A 19,370-nucleotide genomic window follows, 5' to 3' on the forward strand; every position below is an offset into this window, starting at 1 on the left:
AAACGTATTCATTTATGTACAAGTAGTTAGAAGTAGAAAAGTTCTAACAGAAACCTCAAGGCTTATCTACAGCCACACCACACTGGATTCGCCCAATCTCATCTGATCTTGGAAGCTAAGAAGTGTTGGGCCTGGTTAGTACTTGAATGTGAGACAACCTGGGAATACAAGGTGCTGGAGTTATTTTTATACTGCCAATTCCATTCTGTTGATGCATTCCATTTTCAAACCTATTCATTTATGTACCAGTAGCTAGAAGTAGAAAAGTTCTAACAGAAACCGCAAAGTTCATCTACAGCCACACCACACTGGATACGCCCAATCTCATCTGATCTTGGAAACTAAGCAGTGCTGAGCCTGGTTAGTATTTGGGTGGGAAACCACCTGGGAATGCAAGGTGCTGCAGATATTTTTATACTACCAACTCCGTTCTGTTGAGGCATTCCATTTTCAAACTTTTTCATTTATTTACCAGTAGTTAGAAGTAGAAAAGTTCTAACAGAAACCACAAAGATTATCTACAGCCACACCACACTGGATACGCTCAATCTCATCTGATCTTGGAAGCTAAGCAGTGTTGGGCTTGGTTAGTACTTGGATGGGAGACCACCTGGGAATACAAGGTGCTGCAGGTATTTTTATACTGCCAACACCGTTCTGTTGATGCATTCCATTTTCAAACTTATTCATTTATGTACCAGTAGTTAGAAGTAGAAAAGTACTAACAGAAACCACCAAACTCATCTACAGCCAGACTACACTGGATACAAACAATCTCATCTGATCTTGGAAGCTAAGCAGTGTTGGGCCTGTTTAGTACTTTGGTGGGAGACCAACTGGGAATACGAGGTGCTGTAGGTATCTTTATACTGCCAACACCGTTCTGTTGATGCATTCCATTTTCAAACTTATTCATTAATGTACCAGTAGCTAGAAGTAGAAAAGTTCTAACAGAAATCACAAAGCTCATCTTCAGCCACACCACACTGGATACGCACAATCTCATCTGATCTTGGAAGCTAAGCAGTGTTGTGCCTGGTTAGTACTTGGATGGGAGACCACCTGGGAATACAAGGTGCTGTAGGTATTTTTATACTGCCAACACCGTTCTGTTGATGCATTCCAATTTCAATCTTATTCATTTATGTACCAGTAGTTAGAAGTAGAAAAGTTCTAACAGAAACCACAAAGCTCATCTACAGCCACACCTCACTGGATACGCCCAATCTCTTCTGATCTTGGAAGCTAAGCAGTGTTGGGCCTGGTTAGTTTTTGGATGGGAGACCACCTGGCAATACAAGGTGCTGTAGGTTTTTTTATACTGCCAACACCGTTCTGTTGATGCATTCCATTTTCAATCTTATTCATTTATGTACCAGTAGATAGAAGTAGAAAAGTTCTAACAGAAACCACAAAGCTCATCTACAGCCACAACACACTGGATACGCCCAATCTCATCTGATGTTGGAAGTTTAGAAGTGTTGGGCCTGGTTAGAACTTGGATGTGAGACAACCTGGGAACACAAGGTGCTGTAGGTTTTTTTTATACTGCCAACACCATTCTGTTGATGCATTCTATTTTCAAACGTATTCAGTTATGTACCAGTAGCTAGAAGTAGAAAAGTTCTAACAGAAACCGCAAAGCTCATCTACAGCCACACCACACTGGATACGCTCAATCTCATCTGATCTTGGAAATGAATCAGTGCTGGGCCTGGTTAGAATTTGGATGGGAAACCTCCTGGGAATGCACGGTGCTGCAGATATTTTTATACTGCCAACTCCGTTCTGTTGATGCATTCCATTTTCTAACTTTTTTATTTATTTACCAGTAGTTAGAAGTAGAAAAGTTCTAACAGAAACCACAAAGCACATCTACAGCCACACCACACTGGACACGCCCAATCTCATCTGATCTTGGAAGCTAAGCAGTGTTGGGCCTGTTTAGTACTTGGCTGGGAGACCACCTGGGAATATGAGGTGCTGTAGGCATTTTTATACTGCCAACACCGTTCTGTTGATGTATTCCATTTTCAAACATATTCATTTATGTACCAGTAGTTAGAAGTAGAAAAGTTCTAACAAAAACCACAAAGCTCATCTGCAGCCACACCACACTGGATACGCCCAATCTCATCTGATCTTGGAAACTTAGCAGTGTTGGGCCTGGTTAGTACTTGGATGGGAGACCACCTGGCAATACAAGGTGCTGTAGGTATTTTTATACTGCCAATACCGTACTGTTGATACATTCTATTTTCAAACTTATTCATTTATGTACCATTAGTTAGAAGTAGAAAAGTTCTAATAGAAACCACAAAGCTCATCTACAGCCACACCACACTGGATACGCCCAATCTCATCTGATCTTGGAAGCTAAGCAGTGTTGGGCCTGGTTAGTACTTAGATGGGAGACCACCTGGGAATACAAGGTGCTGTAGGTATTTTTGTACTGCCAACACCGTTCTGTTGATGCATTCCATTTTCAAACTTATTCATTTATGTACCAGTAGCTAGTAGTAGAAAAGTTCTAACAGAAACCACAAAGCTCATCTACAGCCACACCACACTGGATACACCCAATCTAATTTGATCTTGAAAGCTAAGAAGTGTTGGGCCTGGTTAGTACTTGGATGGGAGACAACCTGGGAATACAAGTTGCTGGAGGTATTTTTATACTGCCAACACCATTCTGTTGATGCATTCCATTTTCAAACTTATTCATTTATGTACCAGTAGCTAGAAGTAGAAAAGTTCTAACAGAAACCGCAAAGTTAATCTACAGCCACACCACAGTGGATACGGCCAATCTCTTCTGACCTTGGAAACTAAGCAGTGCTGGGCCTGGTTAGTATTTGGATGGGAAACCACCTGGGAATGCAAGGTGCTGCAGACATTTTTATACTGCCAACTCCGTTCTGTTGATGCATTCCATTTTCAAACTTTGTTCATTTATTTACCAGTAGTTAGAAGTAGAAAAGTTCCAACAGAAACCATAAAGCTCATCTACAGCCACACCACACTGGGTGCACACAGTATCATCTGATCTTGGAAGCTAAGCAGTGTTGGGCCTGGTTAGTACTTGGATGGGAGACCACCTGGGAATACAAGGTGCTGTAGGTATTTTTATACTGCCAACACTGTTCTGTTGATGCATTCCATTTTCAATCTTATTCATTTATGTACCAGTAGTTAGAAGTAGAAAAGTTCTAACAGAAACCACAAAGCTCATCTACAGCCACACAACACTGGATACGCCCAATCTCATCTGATCTTGGAAGCTAAGCAGTGTTGGTCCTGGTTAGTACTTGGATGGGAGACCACCTGGCAATAGAAGGTGCTGTAGGTATTTTTATACTGCAAACACCGTTCTGTTGATGCATTCCATTTTCAAACTTATTCATTTATGTACCAGTAGTTAGAAGTAGAAAAGTTCTAACAGAAACCACAAAACTCATCTACAGCCACACCACACTGGATACGCCCAATCTCATCTGATCTTGGAAGCTAAGAAGTGTTGGGCCTGGTTAGTACTTGGATGGGAGACAACCTGGGAATACAAGTTGCTGGAGGTATTTTTATACTGCCAACACCATTCTGTTGATGCATTCCATTTTCAAACTTATTCATTTATGTACCAGTAGCTAGAAGTAGAAAAGTTCTAACAGAAACCGCAAAGTTAATCTACAGCCACACCACAGTGGATACGGCTAATCTCTTCTGACCTTGGAAACTAAGCAGTGCTGGGCCTGGTTAGTATTTGGATGGGAAACCACCTGGGAATGCAAGGTGCTGCAGATATTTTTATACTGCCAACTCCGTTCTGTTGATGCATTCCATTTTCAAACTTTGTTCATTTATTTACCAGTAGTTAGAAGTAGAAAAGTTCCAACAGAAACCACAAAGCTCATCTACAGCCACACCACACTGGATACGCCCAATCTCATCTGATCTTGGAAGCTAAGCAGTGTTGGTCCTGGTTAGTACTTGGAGGGGAGACCACCTGGCAATACAAGGTGCTGTAGGTATTTTTATACTTCAAACACCGTTCTGTTGATGCATTCCATTTTCAAACTTATTCATTTATGTACCAGTAGTTAGAAGTAGAAAAGTTCTAACAGAAACCACAAAACTCATCTACAGCCACACCACACTAATCTCATCTGATCTTGGAAGCTTAGAAGTGTTGGGCCTGGTTAGTACTTGGATGGGAGGCCACCTGGGAATACAAGGTGCTGTAGGTATTTTTATATTGCCAACACCATTCTGTTGAAGCATTCCATTTTCAAACTTATTTATTTATGTACCAGTAGCTAGAAGTAGAAAAGTTCTAACAGAAACCGCAAATCTCTTCTACAGCCACATCACACTGGATACACCCAATCTCATCTGATGTTGGAAACTAAGCAGTGCTGGGCCTGGTTAGTATTTGGATGGGAAACCTCCTGGGAATGCAAGGTGCTGCAGATATTTTTATACTGCCAACTCCGTTCTGTTGATGCATTCCATTTTCAAACTTTTTCATTTATTTACCAGTAGTTAGAAGTAGAAAAGTTCTAACAGAAACCACAAAGCTCACCTACAGCCACACCACACTGGATACGACCAATCTCATCTGATCTTGGAAGCTAAGCAGTGTTGGGCCTGTTTAGTACTTGGGTGGGAGATAACCTGGGTATACGAGGTGCTGTAGATATTTTTATACTGCCAACACCGTTCTGTTGATGCATTCCATTTTTAATCTTATTCATTTATGTACCAGTAGTTAGAAGTAGAAAAGTTCTAACAGAAACCACAAAGCTCGGCTGCAGCCACACCACACTGGATACGCCCAATCTCATCTGATCTTGGAAGCTAAGCAGTGTTGGGCCTGGTTAGTACTTGGATGGGAGACCACCTGGGAATAAAAGGTGTTGTAGGTATTTTTATACTGCCAAAACCGTTCTGTTGATGCATTCCATTTTCAAACTTATTCATTTATGTACCAGTAGTTAGAAGTAGATAAGTTCTAACAGAAACCACAAAGCTCATCTAGAGCCACTCCACACTGGATACACTCAATCTCATCTGAGCTTGGAAGCTAAGCAGTTTTTGGACTGGTTAGTACTTGGATGGGAGACCACCTGGGAATACAAGATGCTACAGGTATTTTTATACTGCCAACACCGTTCTGTTGATGCATTCCATTTTCAAACTTATTCATTTATGTACCAGTAGCTAGAAGTAGAAAAGTTCTAACAGAAACCGCAAAGCTCATCTACAGCCACACCACACTGGATGCACCCAATCTCATCTGATCTTGAAAGCTAAGCAGTGTTGGGCTTGGATGGGAGACCACCTGGGAATACAAGGTGCTGTAGGTAATTTTATACTGCCAACACCGTTCTGTTGATGCATTCCATTTTCAAACTTATTCATTTATGTACCAGTAGTTGGAAGTAGAAAAGTTCTAACAGAAACCAAAAAGCTCATCTACAGCCACACAACACTGGATACGTCCAATCTCATCTGATCTTGGAAACTAAGCAGTGTTGGTCCTGGTTAGTACTTGGATGGGAGACAACCTGGCAATACAAGGTGCTGTAGGAAGTTTTATCCTGCCAACACCGTTCTGTTGATGCATTCCATTTTCAAACTTATTCATTCATGTACCAGTAGTTAGAAGTAGAAAAGTTCTAACAGAAACCACAAAGCTCATCTACAGCCACACCACACTGGATACGCTCAATCTCATCTGATCTTGGAAACTAAGCAGTGCTGGGCCTGATTAGAATTTGGATGGGAAACCTCCTGGGAATGCACGGTGCTGCAGATATTTTTATACTGCCAACTCCGTTCTGTTGATGCATTCCATTTTCAAACTTATTCATTTATGTACCAGTAGTTAGAAGTAGAAAAGTTCTAAATTGAAACCACAAAGCTCATCTGCAGCCACACCACACTGGATACGCCCAATCTCATCTGATCTTGGAAGCTAAGCAGTGTTGGGCCTGGTTAGTACTTGGATGGGAGACCACCTGGCAATACAAGGTGCTGTAGGTATTTTTATACTGCCAATACCGTACTGTTGATGCATTCCATTTTCAAACTTATTTATTTATGTACCAGTAGCTAGAAGTAGAAAAGTTCTAATAGAAACCACAAAGCTCATCTACAGCCACACCACACTGGATACGCCCAATCTCATCTGATCTTGGAAGCTAAGCAGTGTTGGGCCTGGTTAGTACTTAGATGGGAGACTACCTGGGAATACAACGTGCTGTATGTATTTTTATACTGCCAACACCGTTCTGTTGATGCATTCCATTTTCAAACTTATTCATTTGTGTACCAGTAGCTAGAAGTAGAAAAGTTCTAACAGAAAACACAAAGCTCATCTACAGCCACACCACACTGGAAACACCCAATCTCATCTGATCTTGGAAGCTAAGCAGTGTTGGGCCTGTTTAGTACTTGGGTGGGAGACCACCTGGGAATATGAGGTGCTGTAGCTATTTTTATACTGCCAACACCGTTCTGTTGATGCATTCCATTTTCAAACTTATTCATTTATGTACCAGTAGTTAGAAGTAGAAAAGTTCTAACAAAAACCACAAAGCTCATCTGCAGCCACACCACACTGGATACGCCCAATCTCATCTGATCTTGGAAGCTTAGCAGTGTTGGGTCTGGTTAGTACTTGGATGGGAGACCACCTGGCAATACAAGGTGCTGTAGGTATTTTTATACTGCCAATACCGTACTGTTGATGCATTCCATTTTCAAACTTATTCATTTATGTACCATTAGTTAGAAGTAGAAAAGTTCTAATAGAAACCACAAAGCTCATGTACAGCCACACCACACTGGATACGCCCAATCTCATCTGATCTTGGAAGCTAAGCAGTGTTGGGCCTGGTTAGTACTTAGATGGGAGACTACCTGGGAATACAACGTGCTGTATGTATTTTTATACTGCCAACACCGTTCTGTTGATGCATTCCATTTTCAAACTTATTCATTTGTGTACCAGTAGCTAGAAGTAGAAAAGTTCTAACAGAAAACACAAAGCTCATCTACAGCCACACCACACTGGATACGCCCAATCTCATCTGATCTTGAAAGCTAAGTAGTGTTGGGCCTGGTTAGTACTTGGATGGGAGACAACCTGGGAATACAAAGTGCTGGAGTTATTTTTATACTGCCAACACCATTCTGTTGATGCATTCCATTTTCAAACTTATTCATTTATGTACCAGTAGCTAGAAGTAGAAAAGTTCTAACAGAAACCGCAAAGTTCATCTACAGCCACACCACACTGGATACGCCCAATCTCATCTGATCTTGGAAACTAAGCAGTGCTGGGCCTGGTTAGTATTTGGATGGTAAACCACCTGGGAATGCAAGGTGCTGCAGATATTTTTATACTGCCAACTCCGTTCTGTTGATGCATTCCATTTTCAAACTTTTTCATTTATTTACCAGTAGTTAGAAGTAGAAAAGTTCTAACAGAAACCACAAAGCACATCTACAGCCACACCACACTGGACACGCCCAATCTCATCTGATCTTGGAAGCTAAGCAGTGTTGGGCCTGTTTAGTACTTGGGTGGAAGACCAACTGGGAATATGAGGTGCTGTAGGTATTTTTATACTGCCAACACCGTTCTGTTGATGTATTCCTTTTTCAAAATTATTCATTTATGTACCAGTAGTTAGAAGTAGAAAAGTTCTAACAAAAACCACAAAGCTCATCTGCAGCCACACCACACTGGATACGACCAATCTCATCTGATCTTGGAAGCTTAGCAGTGTTGGGCCTGGTTAGTACTTGGATGGGAGACCACCTGGCAATACAAGGTGCTGTAGGTATTTTTATACTGCCAATACCGTACTGTTGATGCATTCCATTTTCAAACTTATTCATTTATGTACCATTAGTTAGAAGTAGAAAAGTTCTAATAGAAACCATAAAGCTCATCTACAGCCACACCACACTTGATACGCCCAATCTCATCTGATCTTGGAAGCTAAGCAGTTTTGGGCCTGGTTAATACTTAGATGGGAGACCACTTGGGAATAAAAGGTGCTGTAGGTATTTTTATACTGCCAACACCGTTCTGTTGATGCATTCCATTTTCAAACTCTTTTATTTATGTACCAGTAGCTAGAAGTAGAAAAGTTCTAACAGAAACCGCAAAGTTCATCTACAGCCACACCACACTGGATACGCCCAATCTCATCTGATCTTGGAAACTAAGCAGTGCTGAGCCTGGTTAGTATTTGGGTGTGAAACCACCTGGGAATGCAAGGTGCTGCAGATATTTTTATACTGCCAACTCCGTTCTGTTGAGGCATTCCATTTTCAAACTTTTTCATTTATTTACCAGTAGTTAGAAGTAGAAAAGTTCTAACAGAAACCACAAAGATTATCTACAGCCACACCACACTGGATATGCTCAATCTCATCTGATCTTGGAAGCTAAGCAGTGTTGGGCCTGTTTAGTACTTTGGTGGGAGACCAACTGGGAATACGAGGTGCTGTAGGTATTTTTATACTGCCAACACCGTTCTGTTGATGCATTCCATTTTCAAACTTATTCATTAATGTACCAGTAGCTAGAAGTAGAAAAGTTCTAACAGAAATCACAAAGCTTATCTTCAGCCACACCACACTGGATACGCACAATCTCATCTGATCTTGGAAGCTAAGCAGTGTTGGGCCTGGTTAGTACTTGGATGGGAGACCACCTGGGAATACAAGGTGCTGTAGGTATTTTTATACTGCCAACACCGTTCTGTTGATGCATTCCATTTTCAATCTTATTCATTTATGTACCAGTAGATAGAAGTAGAAAAGTTCTAACAGAAACCGCAAAGTTAATCTACAGCCACACCACAGTGGATACGGCTAATCTCTTCTGACCTTGGAAACTAAGCAGTGCTGGGCCTGGTTAGTATTTGGATGGGAAACCACCTGGGAATGCAAGGTGCTGCAGATATTTTTATACTGCCAACTCCGTTCTGTTGATGCATTCCATTTTCAAACTTATTCATTTATGTACCAGTAGCTAGAAGTAGAAAAGTTCTAACAGAAACCGCAAAGCTCATCTACAGCCACACCACACTGGATGCACCCAATCTCATCTGATCTTGGAAGCTAAGCAGTGTTGGGCTTGGATGGGAGACCACCTGGGAATACAAGGTGCTGTAGGTAATTTTATACTGCCAACACCGTTCTGTTGATGCATTCCATTTTCAAACTTATTCATTTATGTACCAGTAGTTGGAAGTAGAAAAGTTCTAACAGAAACCAAAAAGCTCATCTACAGCCACACAACACTGGATACGTCCAATCTCATCTGATCTTGGAAACTAAGCAGTGTTGGTCCTGGTTAGTACTTGGATGGGAGACAACCTGCCAATACAAGGTGCTGTAGGAATTTTTATCCTGCCAACACCGTTCTGTTGATGCATTCCATTTTCAAACTTATTCATTCATGTACCAGTAGTTAGAAGTAGAAAAGTTCTAACAGAAACCACAAAGCTCATCTACAGCCACACCACACTGGATACGCTCAATCTCATCTGATCTTGGAAACTAAGCAGTGCTGGGCCTGATTAGAATTTGGATGGGAAACCTCCTGGGAATGCACGGTGCTGCAGATATTTTTATAATGCCAACTCCGTTCTGTTGATGCATTCCATTTTCAAACTTTCTCATTTATTTACCAGTAGTTAGAAGTAGAAAAGTTCTAACAGAAACCACAAAGCTCATCTACAGCCACACCACACTGGAAACGCCCAATCTCATCTGATCTTGGAAGCTAAGCAGTGTTGGGCCTGTTTAGTACTTGGGTGGGAGACCACCTGGGAATATGAGGTGCTGTAGGTATTTTTAGACTGCCAACACCGTTCTGTTGATGCATTCCATTTTCAAAAGTATTCATTTATGTACCAGTAGTTAGAAGTAGAAAAGTTCTAACAAAAACCACAAAGCTCATCTGCAGCCACACCAAACTGGATACGCCCAATCTCATCTGATCTTGGAAACTTAGCAGTGTTGGGTCTGGTTAGTACTTGGATGGGAGACCACCTGGCAATACAAGGTGCTGTAGGTATTTTTATACTGCCAATACCGTACTGTTGATGCATTCCATTTTCAAACTGATTTATTTATGTACCAGTAGCTAGAAGTAGAAAAGTTCTAACAGAAACCGCAAATCTCTTCTACAGCCACATCAAACTGGATACGCCCAATCTCATCTGATCTTGGAAACTAAGCAGTGCTGGGCCTGGTTAGTATTTGGATGGGAAACCTCCTGGGAATGCAAGGTGCTGCAGATATTTTTATACTGCCAACTCCGTTCTGTTGATGCATTCCATTTTCAAACTTTTTCATTTATTTACCAGTAGTTAGAAGTAGAAAAGTTCTAACAGAAACCACAAAGCTCATCTACAGCCACACCACACTGGATACACACAATCTCATCTGATCTTGGAAGCTAAGCAGTGTTGGGCCTGTTTAGTACTTGGGTGGGAGATAACCTGGGAATACGAGGTGCTGTAGATATTTTTATACTGCCAACACCGTTCTGTTGATGCATTCCATTTTTAATCTTATTCATTTATGTACCAGTAGTTAGAAGTAGAAAAGTTCTAACAGAAACCACAAAGCTCGGCTGCAGCCACACCACACTGGATACGCCCAATCTCATCTGATCTTGGAAGCTAAGCAGTGTTGGGCCTGGTTAGTACTTGGATGGGAGACCACCTGGGAATAAAAGGTGCTGTGGGTATTTTTATACTGCCAAAACCGTTCTGTTGATGCATTCCATTTTCAAACTTATTCATTTATGTACCAGTAGTTAGAAGTAGAAAAGTTCTAACAGAAACAACAAAGCTCATCTAGAGCCACTCCACACTGGGTACACCCAATCTCATCTGATCTTGGAAGCTAAGCAGTTTTGGGACTGGTTAGTACTTGGATGGGAGACCACCTGGGAATACAAGTTGCTGCAGGTATTTTTATACTGCCAACACCGTTCTGTTGATGCATTCCATTTTCAAACTTATTCATTTATGTACCAGTAGCTAGAAGTAGAAAAGTTCTAACAGAAACCGCAAAGCTCATCTACAGCCACACCACACTGGATGCACCCAATCTCATCTGATCTTGGAAGCTAAGCAGTGTTGGGCTTGGATGGGAGACCACCTGGGAATACAAGGTGCTGTAGGTAATTTTATACTGCCAACACCGTTCTGTTGATGCATTCCATTTTCAAACTTATTCATTTATGTACCAGTAGTTGGAAGTAGAAAAGTTCTAACAGAAACCAAAAAGCTCATCTACAGCCACACAACACTGGATACGTCCAATCTCATCTGATCTTGGAAACTAAGCAGTGTTGGTCCTGATTAGTACTTGGATGGGAGACAACCTGGAAATACAAGGTGCTGTAGGAATTTTTTTCCTGCCAACACCGTTCTGTTGATGCATTCCATTTTCAAACTTATTCATTCATGTACCAGTAGTTAGAAGTAGAAAAGTTCTAACAGAAACCACAAAGCTCATCTACAGCCACATCACACTGGATACGCTCAATCTCATCTGATCTTGGAAACTAAGCAGTGCTGGGCCTGATTAGAATTTGGATGGGAAACCTCCTGGGAATGCACGGTGCTGCAGATATTTTTATACTGCCAACTCCGTTCTGTTGATGCATTCCATTTTCAAACTTTTTCATTTATTTACCAGTAGTTAGAAGTAGAAAAGTTCTAACAGAAACCACAAAGCTCATCTACAGCCACACCACACTGGAAACACCCAATCTCATCTGATCTTGGAAGCTAAGCAGTGTTGGGCCTGTTTAGTACTTGGGTGGGAGACCACCTGGGAATATGAGGTGCTGTAGGTATTTTTATACTGCCAACACCGTTCTGTTGATGCATTCCATTTTCAAAAGTATTCATTTATGTACCAGTAGTTAGAAGTAGAAAAGTTCTAACAAAAACCACAAAGCTCATCTGCAGCCACACCACACTGGATACGCCCAATCTCATCTGATCTTGGAAGCTTAGCAGTGTTGGGTCTGGTTAGTACTTGGATGGGAGACCACCTGGCAATACAAGGTGCTGTAGGTATTTTTATACTGCCAATACCGTACTGTTGATGCATTCCATTTTCAAACTTATTCATTTATGTACCATTAGTTAGAAGTAGAAAAGTTCTAATAGAAACCACAAAGCTCATCTACAGCCAAACCATACTGGATACGCCCAATCTCATCTGATCTTGGAAGCTAAGCAGTGTTGGGCCTGGTTAGTACTTAGATGGGAGACTACATGGGAATACAACGTGCTGTATGTATTTTTATACTGCCAACACCGTTCTGTTGATGCATTCCTTTTTTAAACTTATTCATGTGTGTACCAGTAGCTAGAAGTAGAAAAGTTCTAACAGAAAACACAAAGCTCATCTACAGCCACACCACACTGGATACGCCCAATCTCATCTGATCTTGAAAGCTAAGTAGTGTTGGGCCTGGTTAGTACTTGGATGGGAGACAACCTGGGAATACAAATTGCTGGAGTTATTTTTATACTGCCAACACCATTCTGTTGATGCATTCCATTTTCAAACTTATTCATTTATGTACCAGTAGCTAGAAGTAGAAAAGTTCTAACAGAAACCGCAAAGTTCATCTACAGCCACACCACACTGGATACGCCCAATCTCATCTGATCTTGGAAACTAAGCAGTGCTGGGCCTGGTTAGTATTTGGATGGGAAACCACCTGGGAATGCAAGGTGCTGCAGATATTTTTATACTGCCAACTCCGTTCTGTTGATGCATTCCATTTTCAAACTTTTTCATTTATTTACCAGTAGTTAGAAGTAGAAAAGTTCTAACAGAAACCACAAAGCACATCTACAGCCACACCACACTGGACACGCCCAATCTCATCTGATCTTGGAAGCTAAGCAGTGTTGGGCCTGTTTAGTACTTGGGTGGGAGACCACCTGGGAATATGAGGTGCTGTAGGTATTTTTATACTGCCAACACCGTTCTGTTGATGTATTCCATTTTCAAAATTATTCATTTATGTACCAGTAGTTAGAAGTAGAAAAGTTCTAACAAAAACCACAAAGCTCATCTGCAGCCAAACCACACTGGATACGACCAATCTCATCTGATTTTGGAAGCTTAGCAGTGTTGGGCCTGGTTAATACTTAGATGGGAGACCACTTGGGAATAAAAGGTGCTGTAGGTATTTTTATACTGCCAACACCGTTCTGTTGATGCATTCCATTTTCAAACTTATTCATTTATGTACCAGTAGTTAGAAGTAGAAAAGTTCTAACAGAAACCTCAAAGCTTATCTACAGCCACAACACGCTGGATACGCCCAATATCATCTGATCTTTGAAGATAAGCAGTGTTGGGCTTGGTTAGTTCTTGAATGGGAGACCACCTGGGAATACAAGGTGCTGCAGGTATTTTTATACTGTCAACACCATTCTGTTGATGCATTCCATTTTCAAACTTATTCATTTATGTACCAGTAGTTAGAAGTAGAAAAGTTCTAACAGAAACCACAAAGCTCATCTACAGCCACACTACACTGGATACGAACAATCTCATCTGATCTTGGAAGCTAAGCAGTGTTGGGCCTGTTTAGTACTTTGGTGGGAGACCACCTGGGAATACGAGGTGCTGTAGGTATTTTTATACTGCCAACACCGTTCTGTTGATGCATTCCATTTTCAAACTAATTCATTAATGTACCAGTAGCTAGAAGTAGAAAAGTTCTAACAGAAACCACAAAGCTCATCTTCAGCCACACCACGCTGGATACACCCAATCTCATCTGATCTTGGAAGCTAAGCAGTGTTGGGCCTGGTTAGTACTTGGATGGGAGACCACCTGGGAATACAAGGTGCTGTAGGTATTTTTATACTGCCAACACCGTTCTGTTGATGCATTCCATTTTCAAACTTTTTCATTTATGTACCAGTCTTTAGAAGTAGAAAAGTTCTAACAGAAACCACAAAGCTCATCTACAGCCACACCACACTGGAAACGCCCAATCTCATCTGATCTTGGAAGCTAAGCAGTGTTGGGCCTGTTTAGTACTTGGGTGGGAGACCACCTGGGAATATGAGGTGCTGTAGGTATTTTTATACTGCCAACACCGTTCTGTTGATACATTCCATTTTCAAAAGTATTCATTTATGTAATAGTAGTTAGAAGTAGAAAAGTTCTAACAAAAACCACAAAGCTCATCTACAGCCACACCACACTGGATACGACCAATCTCATCTGATCTTGGAAGCTTAGCAGTGTTGGGCCTGATTAGTACTTGGATGGGACACCACCTGGCAATACAAGGTGCTGTAGGTATTTTTATACTGCCAATACCATACTGTTGATGCATTCCATTTTCAAACTTATTCATTTATGTACCATTAGTTAGAAGAAGAAAAGTTCTAATAGAAACCACAAAGCTCATCTACAGCCACACCACACTGGATACGCCCAATCTCATCTGATCTTGGAAGCTAAGCAGTGTTGGGCCTGGTTAGTACTTAGATGGGAGACCAGCTGGGAATACAACGTGCTGTATGTATTTTTATACTACCAACACCATTCTATTGATACATTCCTTTTTCAAACGTATTCATTTATGTACCAGTAGTTAGAAGTAGAAAAGTTCTAACAGAAACCTCAAAACTTATCTACAGCCGCAACACACTGGATACGCCCAATATCATCTGATCTTGGAAGCTAAGAAGTGTTGGGCCTGGTTAGTACTTGGATGGGAGACAACCTGGGAATACAAGGTGTTGGAGTTATTTTTATACTGCCAACACCATTCTGTTGATGCATTCCATTTTCAAACTTATTCATTTATGTACCAGTAGTTAGAAGTAGAAAAGTTCTTACAGAAACCACAAAGCTCATCTTCAGCCACACCACACTGGATACACCCAATCTCTTCTGATCTTGGAAGCTAAGCAGTGTTGGGCCTGGTTAGTACTGGGATGGGAGACCACCTGGGAATACAAGGTGCTGTAGGTATTTTTATACTGCCAACTCCGTTCTGTTGATGCATTCCATTTTCAAACTTTTTCATTTATTTACCAGTAGTTAGAAGTAGAAAAGTTCTGACAGAAACCACAAAGATTAACTTCAGCCACACCACACTGGATACGCCCAATCTCATCTGATCTTGGAAGCTAAGCAGTGCTGGGCTTGGTTAGTACTTGGATGGGAGACCACCTGGGAATACAAGGTGCAGTAGATCTTTTTATACTGCCAACTCCGTTCTGTTGATGTATTCCATTTTCAAAATTATTCATTTATGTACCAGTAGTTAGAAGTAGAAAAGTTCTAACAAAAACCACAAAGCTCATCTGCAGCCACACAACACTGGATACGACCAATCTCATATGATCTTGGAAGCTTAGCAGTGTTGGGCCTGGTTAGTACTTGGATGGGAGACCACCTGGCAATACAAGGTGCTGTAGGTATTTTTATACTGCCAATACCGTACTGTTGATGCATTCCATTTTCAAACTTATTCATTTATGTACCATTAGTTAGAAGTAGAAAAGTTCTAATAGAAACCACAAAGCTCGTCTACAGCCACACCACACTTGATACGCCCAATCTCATCTGATCTTAGAAGCTAAGCAGTGTTGGGCCTGGTTAATACTTAGATGGGAGACCACTTGGGAATAAAAGGTGCTGTAGGTATTTTTATACTGCCAACACCGTTCTGTTGATGTATTCCATTTTCAAACTTATTCATTTATGTACCAGTAGTTAGAAGTAGAATAGTTCTAACAGAAACCTCAAAGCTTATCTACAGCCACAACACACTGGATACGCCCAATATCATCTGATCTTTGAAAATAAGCAGTGTTGGGCTTGGTTAGTTCTTGAATGGGAGACCACCTGGGAATACAAGGTGCTGCAGGTATTTTTATACTGTCAACACCATTCTGTTGATGCATTCCATTTTCAAACTTATTCATTTATGTACCAGTAGTTAGAAGTAGAAAAGTTCTAACAGAAACCACAAAGCTCATCTACAGCCACACAACACTGGATACGCCCAATCTCATCTGATCTTGGAAGCTGAGCAGTGTTGGGCCTGTTTAGTACTTTGGTGGGAGACCACCTGGGAATACGAGGTGCTGTAGGTATTTTTATACTGCCAACACCGTTCTGTTGATGCATTCCATTTTCAAACTTATTCATTTATGTACCATTAGTTAGAAGTAGAAAAGTTCTAACAGAAACCACAAAGCTCATCTACAGCCACACAACACTGGATACGCCCAATCTCATCTGATCTTGGAAACTAAGCAATGTTGGGACTGGTTAGTACTTTGATGGGAGATCACCTGGGAATACAAGGTTCTTCAGGTATTTTTATACTGCCAACACCGTTCTGTTGATGCATTCCATTTTCAAACTAATTCATTAATGTACCAGTAGCTAGAAGTAGAAAAGTTCTAACAGAAACCACAAAGCTCATCTTCAGCCACACCACGCTGGATACACCCAATCTCATCTGATCTTGGAAGCTAAGCAGTGTTGGGCCTGGTTAGTACTTGGATGGGAGACCACCTGGGAATACAAGGTGCTGTAGGTATTTTTATACTGCCAACACCATTCTGTTGATGCATTCCATTTTCAAACTTATTCATTTATGTACCAGTCTTTAGAAGTAGAAAAGTTCTAACAGAAACCACAAAGCTCATCTACAGCCACACCACACTGGAAACGCCCAATCTCATCTGATCTTGGAGGCTAAGCAGTGTTGGGCCTGTTTAGTACTTGGGTGGGAGACCACCTGGGAATATGAGGTGCTGTAGGTATTTTTATACTGCCAACACCGTTCTGTTGATGCATTCCATTTTCAAACTTATTCATTTATGTACCAGTAGTTAGAAGTAGAAAAGTTCTAACAAAAATCACAAAGCTCATCTACAGCCACACCACACTGGATACGAACAATCTCATCTGATCTTGGAAGCTTAGCAGTGTTGGGCCTGGTTAGTACTTGGATGGGAGACCACCTGGCAATACAAGGTGCTGTAGGTATTTTTATACTGCCAATACCGTACTGTTGATGCATTCCATTTTCAAACTTATTCATTTATGTACCATTAGTTAGAAGTAGAAAAGTTCTAATAGAAACCACAAAGCTCATCTACAGCCACACCACACTGGATACGCCCAATCTCATCTGATCTTGGAAGCTAAGCAGTGTTGGGCCTGGTTAGTACTTGGATGGAAGACCACCTGAGAATACAAGGTGCTGTAGGTTTTTTTATACTGCCAACACCGTTCTGTTGATGCATTCCATTTTCAAACTTATTCATTTATGTACCAGTAGTTAGAAGTAGAAAAGTTCTAACAAAAATCACAAAGCTCATCTACAGCCACACCACACTGGATACGACCAATCTCATCTGATCTTGGAAGCTTAGCAGTGTTGGGCCTGGTTAGTACTTGGATGGGTGACCACCTGGCAATACAAGGTGCTGTAGGTATTTTTATACTGCCAATACCGTACTGTTGATGCATTCCATTTTCAAACTTATTCATTTATGTACCATTAGTTAGAAGTAGAAAAGTTCTAATAGAAACCACAAAGCTCATCTACAGCCACACCACACTGGATACGCCCAATCTCATCTGATCTTGGAAGCTAAGCAGTGTTGGGCCTGGTTAGTACTTAGATGGGAGACCAGCTGGGAATACAACGTGCTGTATGTATTTTTATACTGCCAACACCATTCTATTGATACATTCCTTTTTCAAACGTATTCATTTATGTAAAGTAGTTAGAAGTAGAAAAGTTCTAACAGAAACCACAAAGCTCATTTACAGCCACACCACACTGGATATGCCCAATCTCATCTGATCTTGGAATCTAAGAAGTGTTGGGCCTGGTTAGTACTTGGATGGGAGACAACCTGGGAATACAAGGTGCAGGAAGAATTTTTATACTGCCAACGCCATTCTGTTGTTGCATTCAATTTTCAAACTTATCCATTTATGTACCAGTAGCTAGAAGTAGAAAAGTTCTAACAGAAACCGCAAAGTTCATCTACAGCCCCACCACACTGGATACGCCCAATCTCATCTGATCTTGGAAACTAAGCAGTGCTGGGCCTGGTTAGTATTTGGATGGGAAACCACCTGGGAATGCAAGGTGCTGCAGATATTTTTATACTGCCAACTCCGTTCTGTTGATGCATTCCATTTTCAAACTTTTTCATTTATTTACCAGTAGTTAGAAGTAGAAAAGTTCTGACAGAAACCACAAAGATTATCTTCAGCCACACCACACTGGATACGACCAATCTCATCTGATCTTGAAAGCTAAGCAGTGTTGGGCTTGGTTAGTACTTGGATGGGAGACCACCTGGGAATATAAGGTGCTGTAGATCTTTTTATATTGCCAACACCGTTCTATTGATGCATTCCATTTTCAAATCTGTTCATTTATGTACCAGTAGTTAGAAGTAGAAAAGTTCTAACAGAAACCGCAAAGCTCATCTACAGACACACCACACTGGATCTGCCCAATATCATCTGACCTTGGAAGCTAAGCAGTGTTGGGCCTGGTTAGTACTTGGATGGGAGACCACCTGGGAATACAAAGTGCTTAGGTATTTTTATACTGCCAACACGGTTCTGTTGATGCATTCCATTTTCAAACTTATTCATTTATGTACCAGTAGCTAGAAGTAGAAAAATTCTAACAGAAACCACAAAGCTCATCTACAGCCAAACCACACTGGATACGCCCAATCTCATCTGATCTTGGAAGCTAAGCAGTGTAGGGACTGGTTAATACTTGTATGGGAGACCACCTGGGATTACAAGGTGCTGCAGGTATTTTTATACTGCCAACACCTTTCTGTTGATGCATTCCATTTTCAAACTTATTCATTTATGTACCAGTAGCTAGAAGTAGAAAAGTTCTAACAGAAACCACAAAACTCATCTACAGCCACACTACACTGGATACACCCAATATCATCTGATCTTGGAAGCTAAGCAGTGTTGGGCCTGGTTAGTACTTGGATGGGAGACCACCTGCGAATACACGCTGCTGTAGGTATTTTTATACTGCCAACACTGTTCTGTTGATGCATTCCATTTTCAGTCTTATTCATTTATGTACCAGTAGTTAGAAGTAGAAAAGTTCTAACAGAAACCACAAAGCTCATCTACAGCCACACCACACTGGATACGCCCAATCTCGTCTGATCTTGGAAGCTAAGCAATGTTGGGCCTGTTTAATACTTGGATGGGAGACCACCTGTTAATACAAAGTGCTGTAGGTATTTTTATACTGCCAACAC

At 41.1% G+C, this 19,370-nt stretch overlaps 15 non-coding genes and 60 pseudogenes across 15 annotated transcripts; all 75 read left to right on the forward strand.

Moving 5' to 3' along the window:
• Positions 1–64: 64 nt before the first annotated feature.
• Positions 65–183, forward strand: LOC134964496 (5S ribosomal RNA; annotated as a pseudogene).
• Positions 184–290: 107 nt separating this feature from the next.
• LOC134963158 (5S ribosomal RNA) lies at positions 291–409 on the forward strand (annotated as a pseudogene).
• Positions 410–516: 107 nt separating this feature from the next.
• On the forward strand, positions 517–635 carry LOC134959157 (5S ribosomal RNA). Its single transcript, XR_010187233.1, has one exon. It is a non-coding gene; the product is annotated as a 5S ribosomal RNA (ribosomal RNA).
• Positions 636–742: 107 nt separating this feature from the next.
• LOC134961269 (5S ribosomal RNA) lies at positions 743–861 on the forward strand (annotated as a pseudogene).
• A 107-nt stretch (positions 862–968) lies between these two features.
• On the forward strand, positions 969–1,087 carry LOC134960793 (5S ribosomal RNA; annotated as a pseudogene).
• A 107-nt stretch (positions 1,088–1,194) lies between these two features.
• Positions 1,195–1,313, forward strand: LOC134960836 (5S ribosomal RNA; annotated as a pseudogene).
• Positions 1,314–1,647: 334 nt separating this feature from the next.
• On the forward strand, positions 1,648–1,766 carry LOC134964824 (5S ribosomal RNA; annotated as a pseudogene).
• A 107-nt stretch (positions 1,767–1,873) lies between these two features.
• Positions 1,874–1,992, forward strand: LOC134962814 (5S ribosomal RNA). The gene has a single exon (XR_010188065.1). It is a non-coding gene; the product is annotated as a 5S ribosomal RNA (ribosomal RNA).
• A 107-nt stretch (positions 1,993–2,099) lies between these two features.
• On the forward strand, positions 2,100–2,218 carry LOC134962311 (5S ribosomal RNA; annotated as a pseudogene).
• A 107-nt stretch (positions 2,219–2,325) lies between these two features.
• On the forward strand, positions 2,326–2,444 carry LOC134963965 (5S ribosomal RNA). Its single transcript, XR_010188171.1, has one exon. It is a non-coding gene; the product is annotated as a 5S ribosomal RNA (ribosomal RNA).
• Positions 2,445–2,551: 107 nt separating this feature from the next.
• On the forward strand, positions 2,552–2,670 carry LOC134964591 (5S ribosomal RNA; annotated as a pseudogene).
• A 107-nt stretch (positions 2,671–2,777) lies between these two features.
• LOC134958916 (5S ribosomal RNA) lies at positions 2,778–2,896 on the forward strand (annotated as a pseudogene).
• Positions 2,897–3,004: 108 nt separating this feature from the next.
• LOC134960868 (5S ribosomal RNA) lies at positions 3,005–3,123 on the forward strand (annotated as a pseudogene).
• Positions 3,124–3,230: 107 nt separating this feature from the next.
• LOC134962856 (5S ribosomal RNA) lies at positions 3,231–3,349 on the forward strand (annotated as a pseudogene).
• Positions 3,350–3,456: 107 nt separating this feature from the next.
• LOC134962824 (5S ribosomal RNA) lies at positions 3,457–3,575 on the forward strand (annotated as a pseudogene).
• A 107-nt stretch (positions 3,576–3,682) lies between these two features.
• On the forward strand, positions 3,683–3,801 carry LOC134958932 (5S ribosomal RNA; annotated as a pseudogene).
• A 108-nt stretch (positions 3,802–3,909) lies between these two features.
• Positions 3,910–4,028, forward strand: LOC134961032 (5S ribosomal RNA; annotated as a pseudogene).
• Positions 4,029–4,351: 323 nt separating this feature from the next.
• Positions 4,352–4,470, forward strand: LOC134963918 (5S ribosomal RNA; annotated as a pseudogene).
• A 107-nt stretch (positions 4,471–4,577) lies between these two features.
• On the forward strand, positions 4,578–4,696 carry LOC134963384 (5S ribosomal RNA; annotated as a pseudogene).
• A 107-nt stretch (positions 4,697–4,803) lies between these two features.
• LOC134960072 (5S ribosomal RNA) lies at positions 4,804–4,922 on the forward strand (annotated as a pseudogene).
• Positions 4,923–5,029: 107 nt separating this feature from the next.
• LOC134964992 (5S ribosomal RNA) lies at positions 5,030–5,148 on the forward strand (annotated as a pseudogene).
• Positions 5,149–5,696: 548 nt separating this feature from the next.
• On the forward strand, positions 5,697–5,815 carry LOC134964195 (5S ribosomal RNA; annotated as a pseudogene).
• Positions 5,816–5,923: 108 nt separating this feature from the next.
• Positions 5,924–6,042, forward strand: LOC134959635 (5S ribosomal RNA; annotated as a pseudogene).
• A 107-nt stretch (positions 6,043–6,149) lies between these two features.
• On the forward strand, positions 6,150–6,268 carry LOC134960761 (5S ribosomal RNA; annotated as a pseudogene).
• Positions 6,269–6,375: 107 nt separating this feature from the next.
• LOC134962612 (5S ribosomal RNA) lies at positions 6,376–6,494 on the forward strand. Its single transcript, XR_010188046.1, has one exon. It is a non-coding gene; the product is annotated as a 5S ribosomal RNA (ribosomal RNA).
• Positions 6,495–6,601: 107 nt separating this feature from the next.
• LOC134961877 (5S ribosomal RNA) lies at positions 6,602–6,720 on the forward strand (annotated as a pseudogene).
• A 107-nt stretch (positions 6,721–6,827) lies between these two features.
• On the forward strand, positions 6,828–6,946 carry LOC134960520 (5S ribosomal RNA; annotated as a pseudogene).
• A 107-nt stretch (positions 6,947–7,053) lies between these two features.
• On the forward strand, positions 7,054–7,172 carry LOC134963749 (5S ribosomal RNA; annotated as a pseudogene).
• Positions 7,173–7,279: 107 nt separating this feature from the next.
• On the forward strand, positions 7,280–7,398 carry LOC134962382 (5S ribosomal RNA; annotated as a pseudogene).
• Positions 7,399–7,505: 107 nt separating this feature from the next.
• LOC134959146 (5S ribosomal RNA) lies at positions 7,506–7,624 on the forward strand. The gene has a single exon (XR_010187222.1). It is a non-coding gene; the product is annotated as a 5S ribosomal RNA (ribosomal RNA).
• A 107-nt stretch (positions 7,625–7,731) lies between these two features.
• LOC134962182 (5S ribosomal RNA) lies at positions 7,732–7,850 on the forward strand (annotated as a pseudogene).
• A 107-nt stretch (positions 7,851–7,957) lies between these two features.
• On the forward strand, positions 7,958–8,076 carry LOC134961552 (5S ribosomal RNA; annotated as a pseudogene).
• Positions 8,077–8,183: 107 nt separating this feature from the next.
• Positions 8,184–8,302, forward strand: LOC134964535 (5S ribosomal RNA; annotated as a pseudogene).
• Positions 8,303–8,409: 107 nt separating this feature from the next.
• LOC134959755 (5S ribosomal RNA) lies at positions 8,410–8,528 on the forward strand (annotated as a pseudogene).
• Positions 8,529–8,635: 107 nt separating this feature from the next.
• LOC134959058 (5S ribosomal RNA) lies at positions 8,636–8,754 on the forward strand. Its single transcript, XR_010187162.1, has one exon. It is a non-coding gene; the product is annotated as a 5S ribosomal RNA (ribosomal RNA).
• A 107-nt stretch (positions 8,755–8,861) lies between these two features.
• On the forward strand, positions 8,862–8,980 carry LOC134958933 (5S ribosomal RNA; annotated as a pseudogene).
• Positions 8,981–9,528: 548 nt separating this feature from the next.
• LOC134964196 (5S ribosomal RNA) lies at positions 9,529–9,647 on the forward strand (annotated as a pseudogene).
• A 107-nt stretch (positions 9,648–9,754) lies between these two features.
• Positions 9,755–9,873, forward strand: LOC134963597 (5S ribosomal RNA). The gene has a single exon (XR_010188138.1). It is a non-coding gene; the product is annotated as a 5S ribosomal RNA (ribosomal RNA).
• Positions 9,874–9,980: 107 nt separating this feature from the next.
• Positions 9,981–10,099, forward strand: LOC134964330 (5S ribosomal RNA; annotated as a pseudogene).
• Positions 10,100–10,206: 107 nt separating this feature from the next.
• Positions 10,207–10,325, forward strand: LOC134964049 (5S ribosomal RNA; annotated as a pseudogene).
• Positions 10,326–10,432: 107 nt separating this feature from the next.
• LOC134960654 (5S ribosomal RNA) lies at positions 10,433–10,551 on the forward strand (annotated as a pseudogene).
• A 107-nt stretch (positions 10,552–10,658) lies between these two features.
• Positions 10,659–10,777, forward strand: LOC134960019 (5S ribosomal RNA; annotated as a pseudogene).
• Positions 10,778–10,884: 107 nt separating this feature from the next.
• Positions 10,885–11,003, forward strand: LOC134962282 (5S ribosomal RNA; annotated as a pseudogene).
• Positions 11,004–11,551: 548 nt separating this feature from the next.
• LOC134964727 (5S ribosomal RNA) lies at positions 11,552–11,670 on the forward strand (annotated as a pseudogene).
• Positions 11,671–11,777: 107 nt separating this feature from the next.
• On the forward strand, positions 11,778–11,896 carry LOC134960888 (5S ribosomal RNA). Its single transcript, XR_010187825.1, has one exon. It is a non-coding gene; the product is annotated as a 5S ribosomal RNA (ribosomal RNA).
• A 107-nt stretch (positions 11,897–12,003) lies between these two features.
• Positions 12,004–12,122, forward strand: LOC134961878 (5S ribosomal RNA; annotated as a pseudogene).
• Positions 12,123–12,229: 107 nt separating this feature from the next.
• Positions 12,230–12,348, forward strand: LOC134961678 (5S ribosomal RNA; annotated as a pseudogene).
• A 107-nt stretch (positions 12,349–12,455) lies between these two features.
• On the forward strand, positions 12,456–12,574 carry LOC134964608 (5S ribosomal RNA; annotated as a pseudogene).
• Positions 12,575–12,681: 107 nt separating this feature from the next.
• On the forward strand, positions 12,682–12,800 carry LOC134961308 (5S ribosomal RNA; annotated as a pseudogene).
• Positions 12,801–12,907: 107 nt separating this feature from the next.
• Positions 12,908–13,026, forward strand: LOC134959895 (5S ribosomal RNA). Its single transcript, XR_010187671.1, has one exon. It is a non-coding gene; the product is annotated as a 5S ribosomal RNA (ribosomal RNA).
• A 107-nt stretch (positions 13,027–13,133) lies between these two features.
• On the forward strand, positions 13,134–13,252 carry LOC134963968 (5S ribosomal RNA; annotated as a pseudogene).
• A 107-nt stretch (positions 13,253–13,359) lies between these two features.
• On the forward strand, positions 13,360–13,478 carry LOC134959075 (5S ribosomal RNA; annotated as a pseudogene).
• A 107-nt stretch (positions 13,479–13,585) lies between these two features.
• Positions 13,586–13,704, forward strand: LOC134960890 (5S ribosomal RNA; annotated as a pseudogene).
• Positions 13,705–13,811: 107 nt separating this feature from the next.
• LOC134960277 (5S ribosomal RNA) lies at positions 13,812–13,930 on the forward strand. The gene has a single exon (XR_010187730.1). It is a non-coding gene; the product is annotated as a 5S ribosomal RNA (ribosomal RNA).
• Positions 13,931–14,037: 107 nt separating this feature from the next.
• Positions 14,038–14,156, forward strand: LOC134963719 (5S ribosomal RNA). The gene has a single exon (XR_010188149.1). It is a non-coding gene; the product is annotated as a 5S ribosomal RNA (ribosomal RNA).
• Positions 14,157–14,263: 107 nt separating this feature from the next.
• LOC134962708 (5S ribosomal RNA) lies at positions 14,264–14,382 on the forward strand (annotated as a pseudogene).
• Positions 14,383–14,489: 107 nt separating this feature from the next.
• On the forward strand, positions 14,490–14,608 carry LOC134960642 (5S ribosomal RNA; annotated as a pseudogene).
• A 333-nt stretch (positions 14,609–14,941) lies between these two features.
• On the forward strand, positions 14,942–15,060 carry LOC134960784 (5S ribosomal RNA). Its single transcript, XR_010187815.1, has one exon. It is a non-coding gene; the product is annotated as a 5S ribosomal RNA (ribosomal RNA).
• A 107-nt stretch (positions 15,061–15,167) lies between these two features.
• On the forward strand, positions 15,168–15,286 carry LOC134959959 (5S ribosomal RNA; annotated as a pseudogene).
• Positions 15,287–15,393: 107 nt separating this feature from the next.
• LOC134964340 (5S ribosomal RNA) lies at positions 15,394–15,512 on the forward strand (annotated as a pseudogene).
• A 107-nt stretch (positions 15,513–15,619) lies between these two features.
• Positions 15,620–15,738, forward strand: LOC134961994 (5S ribosomal RNA; annotated as a pseudogene).
• A 333-nt stretch (positions 15,739–16,071) lies between these two features.
• Positions 16,072–16,190, forward strand: LOC134960782 (5S ribosomal RNA; annotated as a pseudogene).
• A 333-nt stretch (positions 16,191–16,523) lies between these two features.
• Positions 16,524–16,642, forward strand: LOC134960290 (5S ribosomal RNA). The gene has a single exon (XR_010187732.1). It is a non-coding gene; the product is annotated as a 5S ribosomal RNA (ribosomal RNA).
• Positions 16,643–16,749: 107 nt separating this feature from the next.
• On the forward strand, positions 16,750–16,868 carry LOC134961694 (5S ribosomal RNA). Its single transcript, XR_010187951.1, has one exon. It is a non-coding gene; the product is annotated as a 5S ribosomal RNA (ribosomal RNA).
• A 107-nt stretch (positions 16,869–16,975) lies between these two features.
• LOC134963054 (5S ribosomal RNA) lies at positions 16,976–17,094 on the forward strand (annotated as a pseudogene).
• A 107-nt stretch (positions 17,095–17,201) lies between these two features.
• LOC134960375 (5S ribosomal RNA) lies at positions 17,202–17,320 on the forward strand. Its single transcript, XR_010187747.1, has one exon. It is a non-coding gene; the product is annotated as a 5S ribosomal RNA (ribosomal RNA).
• A 107-nt stretch (positions 17,321–17,427) lies between these two features.
• Positions 17,428–17,546, forward strand: LOC134961259 (5S ribosomal RNA; annotated as a pseudogene).
• Positions 17,547–17,653: 107 nt separating this feature from the next.
• Positions 17,654–17,772, forward strand: LOC134960641 (5S ribosomal RNA; annotated as a pseudogene).
• A 106-nt stretch (positions 17,773–17,878) lies between these two features.
• LOC134964709 (5S ribosomal RNA) lies at positions 17,879–17,997 on the forward strand (annotated as a pseudogene).
• A 107-nt stretch (positions 17,998–18,104) lies between these two features.
• LOC134962478 (5S ribosomal RNA) lies at positions 18,105–18,223 on the forward strand (annotated as a pseudogene).
• Positions 18,224–18,330: 107 nt separating this feature from the next.
• On the forward strand, positions 18,331–18,449 carry LOC134960463 (5S ribosomal RNA; annotated as a pseudogene).
• Positions 18,450–18,556: 107 nt separating this feature from the next.
• Positions 18,557–18,674, forward strand: LOC134958975 (5S ribosomal RNA; annotated as a pseudogene).
• Positions 18,675–18,781: 107 nt separating this feature from the next.
• LOC134963591 (5S ribosomal RNA) lies at positions 18,782–18,900 on the forward strand (annotated as a pseudogene).
• A 107-nt stretch (positions 18,901–19,007) lies between these two features.
• LOC134961748 (5S ribosomal RNA) lies at positions 19,008–19,126 on the forward strand (annotated as a pseudogene).
• A 107-nt stretch (positions 19,127–19,233) lies between these two features.
• On the forward strand, positions 19,234–19,352 carry LOC134963514 (5S ribosomal RNA; annotated as a pseudogene).
• Positions 19,353–19,370: the final 18 nt, after the last annotated feature.

The sequence above is a fragment of the Pseudophryne corroboree genome, chromosome 9 (genome assembly GCF_028390025.1).
Source record: "Pseudophryne corroboree isolate aPseCor3 chromosome 9, aPseCor3.hap2, whole genome shotgun sequence".
Classification (NCBI taxonomy): Eukaryota; Metazoa; Chordata; class Amphibia; order Anura; family Myobatrachidae; genus Pseudophryne; species Pseudophryne corroboree.